This window comes from Struthio camelus, chromosome 5 (genome assembly GCF_040807025.1).
Source record: "Struthio camelus isolate bStrCam1 chromosome 5, bStrCam1.hap1, whole genome shotgun sequence".
Classification (NCBI taxonomy): domain Eukaryota; kingdom Metazoa; phylum Chordata; class Aves; order Struthioniformes; family Struthionidae; genus Struthio; species Struthio camelus.
Window position 1 is genome coordinate 32,602,110 of NC_090946.1, and position 17,867 is coordinate 32,619,976.

The window sequence follows — 17,867 nt, forward strand, 5'->3', positions numbered from 1 at the left end:
ACTCCCATGTGTATAATTATATTGTATTTTCATTACATAAACTTTATTTTTAAGACTGAAAACATATGAAATGATTATGGGAATGTGCATTCTGTGCAACACCACCACATACTTGTGGCAAGAGAAGTTTATAACATAAACCAAACGTTGTTATTAATATACAGGTACAAGATACATCCATGTGACCCCTAACCCTACAGGATTCAGGGGTCTGAAAATACATGCAGTTGCACTTCAGATTGCTGTCAATGTCGTCTTTGCACAAAACGTACAGCAACCTTTCTTTTGCATTAAATATTACCCACTTGATACTGCATGGAAGTAGATGCCAACTATTCAAAGCTTACAACTGAACAGTACTTGTATAACTAAGTGAGGTGCTTCCGAAGTCTTTTTTCAAAGTGCAACTTCAACAAATTGTATGGTTTTTCTTTTTTTTTTTTTTAAATATATTTGATAGGTATACATATAGCTCTGTTAGAGAGCCATTTTATCTTAGGGCAACTATTCTGGTGTTTTACCCTAAAATTTTATACTGTGATTATGTTCTTAATGTACTTTCATTGTTTTCTATCACAAACCAATGAGGATCTATCTCTGATTTAAAGAGGTGCCACAGAGAGCAACATTTTAAGGTCAGGATATCTGCAATAGAATGTTGTTTAAGTTAGGATCCAAGACTATATCAAAGACCAAGGCATGGCCAGGAGGATAAATAGGGGAAGTTCCGAGTAATCTGTCATCACTGTCTGCAGTGCATATTCATTCATGGATTTTCATCTGCATAACCAGGTTGTGAAGTTTTATCCCTATGTCATAAATGGAGAACTGAAGCATCATGTAGATTAAGTGGCTTACTCAAGAACATGGGCATATTAAGCATGTCCCTATAATTTAGCAGTTGAATTCAGTTCTCCTTTTGCACCCTTATTCAGTTGCTCTAAATAGTAAGTCATCCTTTTTTTCAGATGTCTTTGCTGGCCTCCTGTGTAATATAGAATTTTTCTTTGTCTCAGGAACTTTTGCATGACTAACAGTGATTCTTTAAAAAACAATCCTTAAAAGAAGTAAAGACTCTAAAGGGTATTTGGTAAAAGCAAACCATATACATATATACGTTTACAAACACAGAGATCTAGAGAAGACATCCATCATCAGAGCAATCTATGAGTCATCTAAGATAAATACTAACTCTTTCAAGGCAGTTCTATACAATAGATCAACAAACAATATCTTCAGTTTGTGGGGAGGAATTTAGACCCAGTCGTTTACAGGCTGAAAAACAGGTCAAGGAATAATGATGATAACTTGCCTTATCGTGAAGCAGTGTGTATGTGACTATTGTCATCCATAAACTACTGACAAGTACACTCTCTTGGGCTCTGATTCTTCTCTCAGGGGTGACAGCCCAGAAGTCACTGATGTTAGAAAGCTGTAAACCAGAGTGGAAAATCAGCACCATGGTTAAATAACTTTTGTAATTTTGCATAGCTTATAAGTTAATATACAACAAAGTTTAAAAGGACAATAAATGCAGAAAAATGCCTGAGTCAAATGATCACAGGACTTCTTAGTCATGAAGGAAATCATCCGAAGACAGTTCTGCAGACTCAAAGTTGCAAATTCCTGCGCAGCAGTCTGAAAGTCCCAAGCCTGAGTCACTTGGAGCTCTCGATCAGAGAGAGTTTGGAAGCTGATGAATCACTCTTGAGCAGCATGTATGTTTTTATAATCTCCACTTTAAGGAATGTCCATTCAACATCTAAGCTAATGACCATTGGATAAGGGTGCAGATGGAATGCAGTTTCCACATTTGGAAACACTGTGATGAATCTGCTCTTTAAGTGTGTTTATGTTTGAGGGACTTCACATGCAGGCTGTCTCCTCAATGGCATGTTAAACTCTGCTCTCCAAAGAGAAGAGTGCAAGAGACAAGGCAGTGGGAGGAGGAGAAGAATCCAAAAAAATAGAAAACTTGCATAATACATTTCTTTAAAAGCATTGAAATTAAATTTGCAAAGTTTGAGGTACATTTTTCCTTTAAAGGAATAATAGTAAACCACAATAATCCATCCAAATCACCACAAATGGTTAAATGTTGAGGGGCCTGGATTTGCAAAGTAACACATGTATTCCAGTATCTCTGCAATGAATTCAGCTTGCCAGCCCATCAAATGTTTAAATAGTGAAATCTTTCAAAGTGTTTGCAAAGAATTTGTGGGTTTTCAAGGCTTTACTAATTTTGCATGCCTGCCTTCCTTCAGTATCTCCATGTCCACACTGATATATTCTGTCGCCAACACTGCTGTCAGCAGTGTTGAAATTTGTCTTTCACAGTCTTAGCAATAATTTTTGGTGTAAGGGAAGAGTTTGCAAGCATACTATAAATCAGCATGGCATTTAGACCTAGCTCCCGTAACGTGTGTGTTTCATTGAAGACCACTGGCTTCACATTAGGTATTCTGCAGTTTCTTACAGTGTAGAGCAGAGACTAGAGCTAGAGGCTTATTAATTACTTTGAAGACAACAAAGGATCATCCTCGGCTCTTCTCCTAAACTCATGTAAGCAACTTCCCCACCCTCAGAATAATCCCCAAACTACCTTTTCCCCCTCCTTTTACTTATGTATTCCTCTGCACTTCCTGATTTTGGCAGGCATATTTCAGAAATAGCTATTACAATGATGTTTCCACTCCGAAAGAGGAAATACTGGGTGGGAGGAGTATGAAAGGAACAGAGGAAGCAAAGCTGTTTTCATACCATCTCAGGCTGAACTTTAACAGCAAATAGCTGGAAATACATCTGGGCAAAGTATTCTATTGAGCCATCGAAGCCCCATCATTGTACAGCACAAGGCCAAAACTGAATATATGCATAAACTGAAGTGTGTGGCTTCTTGCATCATTCAGCACAGCTGATGCTGACAGGCAGCTCTAAACTGTTGAACAAACTGAATGAATCAAGGTCAGGATAGAGTCAGCAGCAAGCTTCTCTCCCTCCGCGATTCACTGATACATGAAAGGTACTGACTGGATGGCTCTTTAGTGTGGCTTTGTGTGTAGCAGTCATACAGTAGAAGCTGCTCTGTCACATGTTTGTCAGCAATCCAAGATTTTAATTCTGAACTTTTCCACGAAACCAATAGCTATATGTTCTGGCTCTGGCCCGCTCTAGTGCTTGGCCAGGGCTATGGGAATTAAATGTCAAAGCAGCCTGTCTATGAATTGAGATTGCTTTCATGCGTCTCCACCTGCTGGCTGGCATTTCACTAATTGCAATAGCCCGTAGAGATGATAGTGTGCCTTTTGAAGTAAAGAGCTTACACGGAAAATGTAACTCAGTTTTAAAAGAAGATGAGCAAGTGAGCATTATAGGAGAGATTATTTTGTAACTCACTAAAGAGAACATCACAGGTAACAAACAGCTCAAAGGCCACTGAGATTTTCAAGTCAAGCTTTTGAACTTCTGAAGCCTCAACTGAGAAGATAAGTAGTAAGAAAGATTTTGGGAAGGAAAATATGAGAAGTGTGAAAGCATGATTACTTTATTTCACTACCAAAACCAGATGCTAATAATGTTAACGTGCCTCTCTCTGACACAGTGAAAGAAGCAAATTGTTTATTAATATCTGGAAGCATAAGCATTCTGGGGCCCGCAGCTTAGTTTCTGTGTGGTTAAGAAAGCAGTCACTTAGCAAATGCAGGCAGGCAGCTGTTTCAAATGGAAAGGAATAGAAATGATTAATGACTTTTATGCTATAAAGAAATGAACCCACAGGATTTCTTTCTTCTACTGTGCTGTCCCACTTGGCCATTTCTGTCATGTGCCCTGGGACGTTCTTTGGAAGTTTTCAGTGGGCTGTCTTGAACTACTCTTTAGAAACTTAGTGGGCCCGATCTGGAGCCAGACAGTTGCTGGCTGTGGATTTGATCCATTTGTACACACATTCACAAACTCAGAGCACAGATTATCAACACTTGATATTCCATGAACTTTGTACTATATCAGCAACAGTATATCTCACTCTAAGATACTGCAGCGGCTATGTTATACAGTGTAGAAGGCAAGGGATGTTCTCACGAACTGAAACATTACAAGGAATGAACCCTTCCTCTGTTAGTAATGTCAGATATCGATACTGATGATTGCTATTTTACCATCGTCTGCCCTTCCAGCAATGGCTTGTTTTAGCCAGGCCAGACTGCTAAGTCTATCATCCGTTTCTTGTGTATGATTTCATTTAGCTTCTTAGGTTTTCTTTACCTAGCATCGGAAGGGGGAAAAGGTTAAAAAGAGGACGAGGAAGAGGAATATAGAGGAAAGAAAAAAGAAAGCTACACAAAACAAAATATTTTTACTGAATTGTTCACATTCTTCATACAGCAAGTTTTGTTAAAGTAGTATTTACCAGGGAGAATCAAATTATGCTCTGATTTGACTTTATGGAATTATTTTGAATTTACTTCTGTACTAATGTGTACATAACTTAATCCACTAAACGTTCCTTCTCTGTATGTTGGATTGTGTGTTCAGAACTGCCAAAGCATGAAATATGAGTGTTTGCTCTTCCAAAGTATTCTTCCCTTTCAGAAGTGGCATTCCATATTGGAAAGCATTGGGAACAGGATAGTAATTACAGACAGTGCTAAAGGTGCCCACTGTATATCTGTAAAATTAAGCACATTTAAGCACATTTATTACATACCTATACAGTTACCATTCTTGGCAGTTCAGCATACTCGGTTATTGTTAACACTAGAAATCTGACTAAATTAGCTAGCTCTGTGAACTCAAAACCACCAAGTAATTTAGAAGCTGTATGAGTTTAATACGTCCTGAATGTGTCTAATACCTTGGCTAAACACAGGCATTCATCAAAAAAGAGTTCTCATAGATTACTTTAAGACACAGCAGGATAGGAAGATGATATTTCCTTGTCTGCAAGTATATCGCTCTCAAGTCATCATTTCAACACAGGAAGTTATCAGCTACCTGGGGCAACAATGTGCACTTGAACACAATTAGCCTGCTGTCTAATGATATTTAAGAACTAGCCACATAAGGATTTCTTACAAAGTTGTCAAAAAGGCTTAACTAATAATATTTTTAACTAAGCCTGTTTAAAATACCTAATAAACGGATATAAAATAAAAGCAATTTTTGCACATTTGAACTGCATGCTTCATTTACATCACTTATTTCTAGTCTAGGAATAAAGATGAGCTCAAATGAATGGTGTTTCTCTTCCTGTATCTCTCTGTAGATCTCTGTTAGGTACTCAGGTAAATTAGTACTGATGCTGTTCAAAGCTCACAGTATAAAGATGAGCTTTATATATGTCAGTACACAAAATCACACATGGAGGAATAAGTTCAGATCTGTGTTCAGTCTGCTTTACTGAAAACAAAAGTTGGTCCAATAGCCTGAATCATCTTGCACAGGCTATTTAACTCAAGCAGGAAGTGCAAGTACATATATGTGTATAAATATATATATTTTTTTTTTTCTGTGCTACTGAACATCAGGTGAGGGCCAGATCTATTTTCTGCAGTAGATTTTTTTTTTTTAGCTCTGATTTTATCATTGCAAACTACTTCCTGAAAACCTCTCCCTGGTGATCCTAGAGGGCATAGGAGTAAGTATTGATGTTTTGTTGCTACCTGGACCATCTAGGTGATGTGTCTATGGATGAACTACTTCATCTCTGTTTTCCTGACCCCTTTTATCTTTCAGGTCAGTGCATCACCTAAGTATTTGGCTCTGCTCTCAGTCAACATATCTTTTTTTACTGTCATACTATAAAGTCTTAAAAAAGAGTACTCAATGGAAGGTGCCTCTGTATTGTAGTGCTATATTTCAGCTCTGCTGCCCATCCATGAAGGAGCATAAGACCAAATGCTGTGAATTTTGTATTTTTTTTTATAAAGTGTTTTAATGCTGAGCAGCATGTGAGGTAGGTGAACAGTTATTTGCATCATTTACAAATAGATCATAGGTCAATAGATCAGTTGTGTAAATAATTCAAGTTGAAGGTTTACTTCTCAGAATAATTTTCCTTGTTTTCGGGAAAGTCTTCTGGTGTTCTCAGGCCTTAGAATTGTGCTACCAGTGAAGAAACAATGATTATGAAAATTTCACCACCAATACTCTTACTAGTGTTACTGTTTTGGCAAGAGAGTTATTGCCTGCAAGTCCTTTGCCAGTCTGACAGTATGACAAACTATTACTATGGAAAGTAAAGTCAGTGAGAAAGTCATTGTCTGAGAGGTATTTCAGAAGTGTCTGGTGAACTGTACAGTAGCCTGATAGTGACTATATCTTCCTGTATGAGAGACTATAAAAATTAAACAGAAAAATCAGCATGACATAACAGTGTCTGCAGAGAAAGCAGTATCAATTTGTCCAGTAGTTAGTGCATTGTTCTGATAGTAATTAAAATATGCCTGACAAGTGTATACCTCTGCAAAATCAATGGAAAGCCAGTATATGCAGGTGGCTATGAAGTGAAACCCAACATGGGGCTAGACTGATCCCTTTCTCGTTTGGGCAACCAAGCAGTAAAAGGAAGCAAGAACCTCTTTCCCAGGTTAGTGACGCCCCTGGTTCTGGCACAGACCCTTATCCCTCTCCTTTTTATTCTGCAAGCTGCAGCTGGTAACACAAGGGGAGAAGTAAGCTTTAGTCTGGCAGTGCAAATACTGAAGTAACTTACTTCCCCCGATGGAACAAGGAGGAACCATGGAAGGAATTGCAGCTCTCTGAGTCATACTTCCTCCTTGGAGTTTCTCTTGGAGTAGTGCAGCTTTGCACCATGCCTTAGGCTGACACTAGAGTTAAGCTAGGCTATCTCCTTATCCGCAAAGTGATAAAGAGGGAGAGAGAAAGAGAAGGAAAGACAGTGAGGCAGTGGATTATCATAACCCCACATCTCCTGATTTCAGCTCTATATATAGCCAAACAAGTAAAAATCTGTTTTTGGAAACAGTACAACTATTTAGCTCCCAACCCCTTCAAACATCATACATGAAAAAAATAACAACCAGTCCTCTCCTGACCAAGATACTGTATGTGGAACCATGTTAAGCACATTCTGATCTCCAGCCAGAAAGCAAAAAATTCCCAACTGCCACACCTATCCAGGGTGTGACTAGAGACTATCAACTAGTTTATATTTGCACTTTGATATACAGCACATGCTTATGGTGTATCCTATGGTGTATCCTTGGAAAAAAATAGCAACAAGTTTCAACACAAATTCTGCTAGATTAGAAGGCCAGAATAAATAAGAGCCAATGAATTGTAGAATGACTTGAGGTAGAGTATAAGATCTCATCTTAAAAAATAACACGAAGGCAGTACATTGCAGATGAAACACATAATGAAAAAACATTCCAAGCTTCTCATTTGAGAAATGATTACAAATAAAATAGGCTTGGGCATGCCAAGTGTAAAATCTTTGATATGGAAATGCAGTAATGGTTAAATGAGATGGGCTGAAAATCTATTTATCAACAGTCTGTAATACCTAGTTGGATCATTCTATGAGGAAAGCAAATAAGGAGTAGTAGGAGAGCATTCTGGCATGGTTAAAAAGCTTACATACCTCCTGCTTTTGTACCTCCAGATATATCTCTTCACCTTAACTAGAGATTTTTAGAAGTTGCTTGGCATGCTCTTGGTATGGAAACATATGTTGAGACCTAGATTTTCAAGAATAATCTAGTATGCTTTAAAGGGACCTGATTTTTAGAAAGTGAAAATGAGTCCTCTGGCATCAGGCCCTCATTACGCATCTTGGACTGATATCCCCAGAGGCGCCGCTGCTTGTTTCTGAAAATGCCTCAGCCTGGGCTACCAGTGAATGTGAGGGTGCTCCATAAGATATGTATTCATGAAAATGCTGCTGTGAAAAAGACCGCCAAATTGTGCTCTATGTGACATTGTACAACTTCAATGAGCTCTGCACATCTAACTGAATATAGAATTTGGCCCATTACTGTTCCCTCCGATTCATTTTCTTTCTTATTCACACTAGTCTTCTATTACATTATTGCCAATGGGCATGTAAGTCATTACTGCACCCTACATGTGAGTTATAAATGCAAGTGCCATGGAAATTAAACTCCTTGACCTGCTCACATTTTTCTCTTTGATGTCAGTCTGAATAGGCATTTTTGACTGGAACATAGTTTTAATTTTGAGAGCTGGCAAGACAACCACAACCTTTTCTGCAAGGAAGTTCTCCGAAGAATTCTTTGTTGTTCTTCCCGAATTACTTTCCTGAAGAAAGAGTGTCAGCAAGTAGCATTACAGAAGGCAGAGTATCCCAAATCACATTTTCCCTGTACTCAAATGCAGGAGACTGAAAAACAGCTGCAGTGTTCCTGTTCATACCAGTAAATACCCAGTCCTGAATATATCGATTGGAGTAAGTGGTAAAATTTCCATTAGTCTGACCTGCAGATGAAAATGGAAAACCTATTTCATACATCACTTCTGCCTTAGCAGTCAAGCATTCCTCTGGATACATAGGATAAGTTCAATTTTCTACCTTGGACACATGAGTACAACAGCTATGTACTAAGGATTTCTCTCCACAGTTGCAATCTGAATTTGGAGACGTTGTGGCTGTGCCTAACTATGGGACGGTTGCACGCTACGCGTCTGTGTCTCGGTTGTCCAGAGAGGAAAATGTGCTGGGATACACCATGGTTCTGGGGCATGAGCACCTTCTTCCAAGGGAACCTGGGGGAAGGAGGGAGCAGGCAATCGAAGAGAACACCCCTAGTCCTGCCCTGGAGTCAGGACCCAGACCCGAGAGCTGCAAAGGTCTCCAGGGAGCTACAGTTCAGATTTGCTTCACGCTGCGGCATGGCATGGGGCAAAAAGGCAAGACTGTAAGTCAGTAGGTTCTGTTGTTTCAGAGACTTGGGGTTCCCACTGGCAAAAGGCTAGGTAAATTGCAAAAGATCCTGGACCAATATTAAATTGCCATTTGAAATCACACGATGTTTTGCTGAAACACTGTAGAGACGTCTGTTTGGAGGTGTACAATTTCCCATCTCACTGTTGCTGACCTGTTTAAAATAATAAAAACAGAAAGCTTTCCAAGATGGATGACACTGGGGCCGGGGATCAAAACCTCACTTGTGTTTCTAAAGGCACTTTCCATGCTTTTAAACCTGGTTCTTGCATTCATCAAACACAGAGGACTCTTTTTTTTCATGCTCTCAGCCAGGAGACTTCAAAAAAGGAGATGTCTAGGCCATCTATTATGCTGCTAGTCTTTTTCTTCATTTTACACTATGATTCTTAAAGCTGCAGGGTTTCAGGTAAATAAATATTCCAGAGCTACAAAATAAGCATGGATCCAAATTATACATCCATGCTATTTAAAGAAAGATTTTGTTTCAGGCCATGTGACTGTCTGGGAGAAATTGTTGTTTTATACACTGTTCTGTAATTTGTCAATTAGGCCTTTCCTAGAACTTTCAGTCTGGCAAAGAGGCAGAAAATAATTTTATGGCCAGGAAGATGGCACACATGTTGACTTGTTGGAGTTCCAGGTGGAAAAGTAAATTTTCATTACTGAATCATTACGAGTAACTCCATAGTTAAGATTATAAGAAGAACAGACTATTTATTTAAAGCCAAATCTTAAAACCTTTTCAAATCCACAAGTATAATTGACTGACTACAGAATGAATCTACTAATTCGTGGCCTGGAACACAAATTTGAGGTGGTTTGGTAAAGATGATTCAAAAGTACTCTTCCTGTCTCATGATTTTCAACTTTCTTACAAGATCTGTTGTCTTCAGAGAAAGAGGGAAAGATACTTGAAGAGCTATCTACAATTTATATCACTGCATTGATTTTCTTGAGATACAGGATGAAATTCTAGATAATGTTAAAGCCAGCAGCTTTTTAGCACTGATTTTGAAAGGACCAAGGTTGACAAAAAGTGGCAAGAGAAAGGGCAAAATGAGTATCTTGGGTTTAGATCAAAAGCACTTGAAGATGCTGATGCAGGAGTAAGTCTCTTCAAAATCGAAGCAGAGTCACCACACACTGGCCACTTTATATTTCTTTACAAGCATATACTTTTCAGTAGATGGAAGGAGCCAATAAGCAGCACAGTTTCTGCTTTGATGATATATTCTAAATGTGCAAGTACATAATGCAGTAGAAACTAATCAGGAAAGTCTAATGGTGACAAAAGTAGCTTAGTTATTGCAGCTGAAGTATTTGCTAGGAAAGTAAGTTTTTGAGACTTCTTTCCAAGAGATAAGGCTATAATTGTCCGTTAGTTTGACCCATAAGAATGCACTCTTTCTGGATTTACAAGAGACGTTTCATTCCCTTGCAATTAGGTTTTTTAAATTATTTCTATCTAGCTGATTTCCAAATGTGTGCAGAGGAGGCAAAACTTCACTCTAGAACTGAAGAAGAACGTATACGAGCTCTTAAACCAATTGAAAGTAGTCAATAGAAACTATGAATGCCCACGGATTTGTGCGTTTGCAGTTCTGATTTTTTTCTGGTGAAACTTCATTCATGATTATAGAACAGTTATGTGTTTCATATTGGTAAGATGGTTGGAACACGAGATCATCAATAGCCATGAGAAATCAAAATCTCTAGCTACTACGCATAGTGCTGCACTCGAAAAATAATTAATGTAATGTAAAGAAACAAGAGTGTAGAACTGTCCATGAGAAGTCTTTTGGTATAAAAGGAGTTTGAACTAGAGAATGATGGGCAGACTTGTGAAGTACAACACTGATGCTCTCTATTTGCTTCTTAGTACAGCCAGCTACTTCTTGTACAGTGTTGGGCAAGACAGTTCAATTTCTCTTTGCCTGTACCTGCAGCGTGGAGATAAAATGATTTCCATCTTCAGTCCTTTGTTTCTTTTGTCTTCATGAACAGCAAGCTTTTAAAGACCAAGGCTGTATCTTACTGGATTTATGTACAGTGTTTAGTATGGATGGCTCTCATTCCCCAATGTGACCCTAGGCACATTGTTCCTCTAGGCACAAAAGTATTACAAAAATAATTAATTGAGAATGCATATTTATTTAGTTCATTGTAATAACTTCAATGAGGATATTGACCCAAATTTTAACTTAGTGTAAATCAGTTTATCTTCATTGATTAGTTTGCTGTTTCTAAGCCTATTGCTTGAAACTATCAGGTTCAGAAGCAGGATGTCAACACGCACATGATGATTTCTGTTGTTTTCTCTTTTCCTGTGAAATGAGCAGGTGAGGATTCCTCACTGCCTAGAAGGTAATTGACTGAGAACACATTTTAAATATACCTGATGCCTATCAATCAGTGAAGACGTAAAATGATATAATACAACTTAACAACTTCAGGAAGAACACCTTAATTGCAAAGAGGTATGTTGAACGTATGCCGAATTCCCTTCATTGAGGCATCTTTCTGTGCCTTATCTCACTGTCACTATGTCCTTATCTTACTGGTACAAAACCAAAGTTTATTTTCCTGGAGAAAATCACGTCGAACTGGAAAGCAATGATTCAGCACCCATGAAATTCAGCAGAATTGCTCCTTTGATTACCAGAAACATAAGGACTGTAAAGACCCTTCCTGTGGCTGCTGAGCCACTCTAAGTCCTAAGCATCCTCAACCTTAGTGTGTTTTCATATATTAAGATGTACTTAGCACCTCACGGTTTTTACTCCTGACATATATTTGGATCTTTTCTCTTTAGCTCGGAAGGGCCACCAAAATGTTTAGTTGTTAGAGAGCGTTAAGTACTAACGCTGTTTTTCATAATGCTGTCTGGTATGCTGAAAGAATATAAAAGCTCATCTTTGAGAGTAAATTATCGCAATATTTAATGGAAGAGGAATCATGTTCTTCCTAGTAGCATCCTAATTTGGTGTTGCATCAAAGTTACTTTTTGTTTTTTAAAAGGATTCAATGAATTTTCCCCTCCAACAGCACTGGGCAACCTAAAAGTTACATAGAGACATCAGAAGTCTTTAATGCAGATTTTCAGAGTAAATGAAACCTTTTTTCAGTGTGGTTGCCTTTGTAATAACAGTCTTCTTATTTGTTGGATACTTATGTAACATAAGATGAAAAGACATTTTATAGCCTCCTGGCAAGAGGACTAAAAATTAACAGCATACCTGTGGCTGCCCTAAGCCAGGGAGGGAGTCATTTTCAGGCCATGGGAAAACTGCAGTTTTGCATCCTTCACTTCTTCTGACTTACTGGTATTCAGTATTTCCATAGACTTGTTTTTTCGTGAAGGCATCATCATGCACAAAAAGAAAAATTAGGTAATTCATTTTGATGAAAGAACAAGTGACTAAGGTGGTAAGTGATAACTACCATCCATTTACACTTCCCCAAAGAATGTGGTGGTTTAACTTATTCTTTCATTTTTATATTTTCATGCCTGGCTAAGCTCTCACATCACACACAGTCAATTGGCTCTCCATGCAAAAGCTATTAACTGTCTGATTACCTCTGGCAGCAAAAACAAAGAGATGCAGTGCACATCTAGAGGTATGAATCCTCAGCCGCCCAGTAGCCTTATGGGCCATATCCTGCCAACAGTCCACAGGCAGGCAAATTCCCACTGAATTTAAAGGGTGTTTTGCAAAACAATTGATGGCCCTTCACACTGACTCCCTGTCAATATGCAAAAAGGAAAACCACAAAAAGATAATGATCTGGATTTTGATCTCACCCATACTGGGCTGACAGTAGTATAATCCCATTGACTTCAGCTGATTTATTCCATCAGTCAAGTGACTTTCACAGGCTTTGGGCTGGGCATTTAAACAAATGTAAACTTGATCAGAATCAAGCCCAATCACATTCATGCCCATTCTTGCTTTGAATATTTGTCTTCTGTAGCACATTTCCACCTGGAACTTGATTGACCTCAGTGCAGAGTTTCATTATTTAAAACTAAGTTGACAACTATTTTCAAAAAGATAATTACTCCCCTTTATAAGTGCAGAAAGCTTTTATAATCCTTAAAGGAAGCATGCTTAGAGATGGAGTTTTCTGCTCATCCACATTGATTACCAACAAATAGATACGTCAGTGCTACAGTCCCTCAAGTAAGGCAGCTTGCTAAGACATGCCTGAGCTAGTTGGTTCAGATGTTGCTGGCTGCAGCGTGGAGCACACTGTGGCCTGCAAAACCCACCCAGGCCCCTGGGTAAATACTTGGGCTACTAGCCTGTCCTCAGCATGGGGCTGCTCTCATTAGGCTGCTATCAATACTTGTGCTAGCTAGTTGGGAGGCAGGTCAGGGGAGCCGCCTACGTGAGCTGCAGTCGCTGCACGGTTGATAAACGCAGGGTCCATAAAGGTGGCTGAATCTAACCTTTGACTCTGCATCAGCTTTTTTCATTGACCGTGGAATATCTCAGTGGGGCTAGCAGAGCTAGGTGGGAGCTAGGGTCACTCCCTAGTCACTGGACTAGGACACTAGACTCCCTAGTGTCTAGGACACGAGACTCCCTAGCGACTGGACAGGAGGGATACGATACTGGCAGAATCGGTACAGTGGAACTTACGCTAAGGGACTGTTGTAAATTCGGTTACAATTCTGCCTCGATAAATAACTCTGCTCACGCAAAAGTGCCATGAGATCTCCAATGACCTCAAGTGGCTAAGACCCCACTTTCATGGCTCAAAGAAGTATGCAGCTAATTGGTGTATTGCACCTAGGGGGGATCAGACCAACCATGCTAATGCTCCTTTGCTTCTTCAGCCTTCAGATTGTTTAAACTTTTTCTCTCAGCAGTAACAATTACCCGGCGCACTAGAGATGGCAGCGATATTAGATCACAAAATGACTCACTATTGAACTAGCCCTGTCAAGCAAGATAAATACAATTTAGTTGTTAGCTAATCTATTTTTGTTTGTATTCTCAATTCATCCGAGACAATGATTACATTGCAGTCAATATCATGCTAGCATTAGGTATATTTTGTTACAATATACGTTCTTTGCTTTGCAAAGCGAACATTTCTGAATACAATAGCTGTATTTGTCTGTCAATATTACATCACTGCTGTCGTACTATGCATCAGGTCTCTGTGGCATAACGTGTGAGGCGTAATATTTCATGTTTGAGGAAAGAAATAAGGCAAGGGCACCATTTAATTTAACAGCCTTTAAGTAACTAGATATCTCATCTAAGATAGACCCTTACTATCTGTTGTTTTCATCTGCCAGCTCTTCCTTCCTTCATCTCTATGACTGAAGTTTTGTGGCTTCGTACTTTGTTGAATCGTCTTTGGACTTTGCCATAACGTAGCCTAAGAGGGATGGCTGACAGAGGCCATCTTAAGTGGGCTTACAGGATGCTTTTGCACCTCAGTCACTACAGAAATGCTGACCTTTATCAGTACAAGCAGGTCTCTGAGGTGCTCAGCGCCTTGTAAGTTCTGCTCCTGAAAGAATTCAGGCTTTGGTATGGCTTTGCATCTGAGTTATTTATTTTCATTGCACTTCCTGTCACCTTGTTTTTATTTTTGCTTAGCACTTATTTAGCCTTTGGGAAGGCTATTTATGGAAATCTACGATTTTCATGATAAAGAAAGCGTTTTGCAATTAGGAAAGAGAGGAAACCATTGATCTTGATAAGAGAGAAAGAAACTTTCTAACTTGCATGGCTGGTGAATCCAATACCAATTGCAGAACTTTGCAAAATAGTAAGGAAGCAAAGGTACATAATAAAAAGGAGGTGAAAGATGTCATATAATATGCTATCTTTCTCTATATGAGTTTAATGCTGAATAAGTTGGCATACCAGGTAAGACATTTGTCAGCTGTCATATTTTATTAAAGTCTTTACAGACTCATGTAAAAGATACCACTACAGTCATTTGATTATCAAGTCTTTTTCTGAGAATCTGAGAGAGATAAGTGATTTTTCTGTGCACGCTGAGAAAAAAAAAAAAAAGGCTTTGCAAAGCTCCAGCATACATATATAACAGGGCTTAATACTCAAGATCTCTACCATTTTTCCAAAAACTGACTGCAACATTCTGCTGAAAGGACAAAAATATCAGCAATGAGTTTACAGTACTTTGGAACCCAGAGAGCTGTTTTTAAGGGATGCATGAACAGAGGATTACTAGCCATCACTATGTTTGGCTTCTACTACGGCGCTTTAGGTCTTTTGCTGTATTTCTACTGATAGTAAGAAATTACTGCAGAGCCTATTGGTTAATCATAATACGTTAAAAAGGCTGCTAAGTGATGTGGAAAACCATTGCAAAGATGCTTAACTGAGACTGATACACAACTATGTACATAACCTCTTTCTATCTGACAGTACTATCATTTCGTTTGGGCTATGTGGGAGCCTGCAGTTCCTATTAGCCTGAGCAATAGTTCATACCATACTTCTCATGCATATGAGACTCTGTTTCCCTGACTTAACCTGTGAGCGAGACAAGGCTCACAGGATGGGATGAAGAAGAGTGAAAAATAATTTCCATTCTCCATCTTCCAAGTATATAACACTGCAGCGTACTGCTTGTCAAGTGCATTTTGAGACAATAATTTATTTTTCTCATCTATAGCATCAGCTATTATTGTAGCATCAAACATTATTATTTTTATAACATCAGATATTATTTAAGCCGGTCCAAAATTGCATACCTGTATGCAGTTGCATCTCTCTCTCTCTCTCACTTAGCTGAGCCAAATGGATGAGATAACTGCCATGAGTGAAGCCTGCTTGGGCTCAGACATCTTGGAAGTGATGGGAGTAAGTAGGGTTTCTAAAGAAGAGGTAGGATTGTGGATAAGAAGATAAGAGAACGTTAACTATGTTAACTTTCCTAGTCAGAACAGCAGGAAAGAAGAGACAGTCTGAGTTCAGGATCTGGTTTTCCTAGTAAGAAGATAACACTGAAGCACAAATGACGTATGTCTTATTGGTGTTTCCAGCTAGCTTCACTGGACTGAGCAACTGGAGGACTGACAGCACCATCTGAAACAGTCAGTCAGAAGTGATAAAATGCCGAGCTTGACAGCACAAAGTGGTATAACAGACCTGTGGCCTATTCCTTACCCACTTCTACCTCTTGCCTGCACTTTCTAGTACAACAGCTAAATCATAAAAAGTGACTTCTTCTGAGGGTGAATTGAGATGCCTAGTGGGCTGACTACTTGGCATGAAATGAAAGCCAGCATCTGGCATGGTAGGTCTCCTTCATCTTCCTTATCTTCAGACTGATACCACCAAAGGACTCGGTCTGTTTTGGTTTTTGACTGATTCTTGCTAGATGGTGAATGACTTCTGCAAGTGGCTAAAGCATGGAGTTTTAGATGGGTTGCTGACACACTCAGTGCTGCAGCATCAAAGTTCCTAAGGGTTGGATCCAGTGTGGCACTCAGGTATTTAAAGAACAGGTGCTGCAACATCTGGGCTGCCCAGTATAACATCTGCCACTGCCCAGCATAACACAACCAGGACCATTGGAGAGAGGTAGCTTTGTGTCCTCGCACCTCACAATGCTTCTCCTAATACTGGAGGATAATACTTCCATCCACTGAGGGTGAGGAGCGCTGAGCTCTCTCCTGAAGGTAGATGCCTACCCTTTTCCTTTGAACACCTGAGCAGGGCTCTTTCCCTGAAAATGCAATGGCCAGAGGAGGAAGAGGTCCCTCTCCTTACATCTTTTATATCTAGTCTACTGGTAAAAGCCCAGACATGGGAGGTGTAGGGGTGGTGACCTCCTCAGCTTGTGGGGTTTGGTCCTTCTTCATTACCCAACTGTTGGGCTGTTCCTAACTGACCCCAGCTGCCAAACCCTCCTCAAGACAAAAAAGAGCTGGGATTTCTCACGGGTTTGCGAGACGGCCCTCCTGAGGCAACGCTTTCTGGCCTTCTCCTTGGTTGTTGATATTCCAAATAATACTTTGTTGCTGTTACGTTTCTGCTGCAAGGGTAACAACCACCAGTTAAAAAATATTTTTATAGCACAGAGGGTGGGCTAGAAATAAGGGAAGCTGCACTTGCAAATTCCACACATTGCACTTGAATTTTCACTTCTCTGTGCAGGAACTGTGCATGTAGAGTCCAGCTGGGCTTTTTGTCAAGATTGTTTCTCCTTATGCTCACTGCACTGTAGGAATGGGAGAGAGCTCCCAGGATTACAGTACTACACCACAGTTAGTTACCAGAAGAGCTGCTTAGCACCAAAGCATGAAGCATGATCCAGTGAAAAACCTCAGAAATGCTGGTAAAGCAAAGGAGTTAAAATGACTTGACATCAGAAGCAGGTTGAAGAACTCAGTGGGCCCATCACTGAAAATCCCTCGGCCGGCCAGGGATCGTCAGTAGTCTTTATTTCTCAGGGAAGCCACTCTGAGACTTATGTTTTCTTCTCTCAGATACGATGTTCAGAACTAAGATTTTCCTTTTTCGTTTGGGCTGTTGCTCATCACACGACACTTCTCACCAGAGATGGAATGGGCTGCTGTGGCTTTGGACAAAACTAGCCTGATCTAGGCACTCTGCTGAGCAGCTAGCTGCCACTGCCCCAGAGCTTGCTGCATGGCAGTGGTGCTGTGTCTGATTAGTTTGTAAAGTGCAGTGGGATCCTGTGTGAGGAACGTTACTATAAACTATTGGTAACAGCTGCCTGTGCTGTAGATCAGTGGTTAGCGTCAGCAGTTTTCTGTGGAAGAAAATCCTTTGGCTGTCTGTGTGGGTTCCTAAGCTCCAGGGAAAGCTGAGAAATGAATCCAAGGTAAAGGAAGGTAACGCTGATATATAAATGAAACCAAGACATATTTTTACGTACATTTTTGTTTTTCATTAACATGGTCCCAACTGTGGAGGTACCATCT

At 39.7% G+C, this 17,867-nt stretch overlaps 1 long non-coding RNA gene across 2 annotated transcripts in view; it reads right to left on the bottom strand.

Annotated features, from left to right (window-relative positions):
- The window catches only part of LOC138067458 (uncharacterized), a 31,863-nt gene extending 19,599 nt beyond the window's left edge, over window positions 1-12,264 (bottom strand). The window contains exons 1-2 of one of the 2 annotated variants that reach the window (XR_011141432.1): window positions 12,163-12,264; window positions 1,313-1,432 (exon numbers count right to left, since the gene is read on the bottom strand). This is a non-coding gene — a long non-coding RNA (uncharacterized lncRNA). Of the gene's footprint in view, window positions 1-1,312; window positions 1,433-6,712; window positions 6,833-12,162 lie in introns of those variants that run through there. The other variant, XR_011141433.1, reaches the window with a different exon arrangement.
- Between the last annotated feature and the right edge of the window lie 5,603 nt (window positions 12,265-17,867).